Source organism: Myotis davidii, unplaced genomic scaffold, assembly GCF_000327345.1.
Source record: "Myotis davidii unplaced genomic scaffold, ASM32734v1 scaffold281, whole genome shotgun sequence".
NCBI lineage: Eukaryota > Metazoa > Chordata > Mammalia > Chiroptera > Vespertilionidae > Myotis > Myotis davidii.
Genome location: NW_006293784.1, coordinates 5979568 through 5981052, shown reverse-complemented (window position 1 = coordinate 5981052; position 1485 = coordinate 5979568).

Below are 1485 nucleotides of genomic sequence, written 5' to 3'. Positions count from 1 at the left end.
GATTACATATGTGTCCATTTTTTTCCCCGCCCTAGACAGTCCCCTATTTTTTTTGGGGGGCGGCCATCTTGTGTGTTGGAGTGATGGTCAATTTGTATAGTAACTCTTTACTAGATAGGATTAAGATTCTCACTAGTGGTATATTAGAGTACTGTTGCACTTCAAAAATTTGGTAATTATATTGGAAAACTAGAAGCCCGTTGCACGAAGATTTGCACAATAGGCCTTCTTTCCCCTGACTGCTGGCATCGGTTTTCCTCCAGCACCTGGGACGCAGGCCTTTGGTCCCACCACAGAGGAGAAGCCAAGCCTCGAGGTTAGCTTGTGAGGCTTGGCTTCTTCAGTCTTCAGTCTTCAGTCTTCAATCCGGCATGCAAAATAACTGCCGCTTCTCCACTTGGGCCACAGCAAGGTTTGGCTTCTCTGGTTTGGCCACAGTGGGGAAGCCAAGCCTCTTCAGTCTTCAGCCTTCACTCTGGCCAGAGCCTTCAGTCTTCGCTCCACGCCTGCATATGCAAATTAACCACCATCTTTGTTGGGTTAATTTGCATAGTTGCTCTGATTGGCTGGTGGATGTAGCGGAGTGACACCAATTTGCTGTAGATAATGAAATGTTGCTTTCATATGCATGTTTTTTATTCCTGATGAAATTAAACATTACAAAAATTTATTAGCTACTATTACTTTTTCTTCGATTTTCTATTCATGTTCTTACTTAATTTTCTATTGTGTATTCATGGGGATATCTGTGTTTTTCCTTTCATTTGTAAAAACATTTACCTACTAAAGATATTAAGCTTTCCTCATATTTTTGCAATATTTTTTCTAGTTTTCTCACGTGTGATTTTATAATTTTTGATATGAAGTTTCAGGTTTTTATGTATTTAAGACCTTTTTCCTTGTAATTTTTTTCTCATTGCTTTTATGTTTTAAACATTATTTCTAATTCTGGAATAGTATAAATATTCAACTTTGTTTTCTTTAGTTTTGTGACTATTCACATTTATCTTTTGAGTATTTTAGATTTTGTTTTGTGGTAGAATGTAAGATACAGCTCTAAACAGTTGCTTTTGGTGGTGTTTTGTTGTTGTTTTTTTTCCTTTCAAAGTAGTCAGTTTCTGCACACAATTAATTGAGTAATCCAATTTCTTTCCCATTGACTGCTCGTCTTTCATCTTCTTTTACTTTATAGTTAAGGGTCTATTTCTGTAGAGAAGTATCTTCTGTTCCATTGATTTGTGATTTTTGTTCTTAAGTAATATATTATTTTAATTATTATAGCAACAACACTAGTTTTATGTATTATTTTTCTGTTGTGTATCCTTTATTTCTGATTCAATGTTTTTGGTTAAGCTAGGACTTTTAGCCTAGTGTTTAGTACAGGTGGTAATAGGTGAAACATTTTTGTTTTGTTCCTGATTTTTAATATAAATGCTTTAATGTTTTACCTTTAAATAATTTATGGGAAAGAAATATTCTTTTATT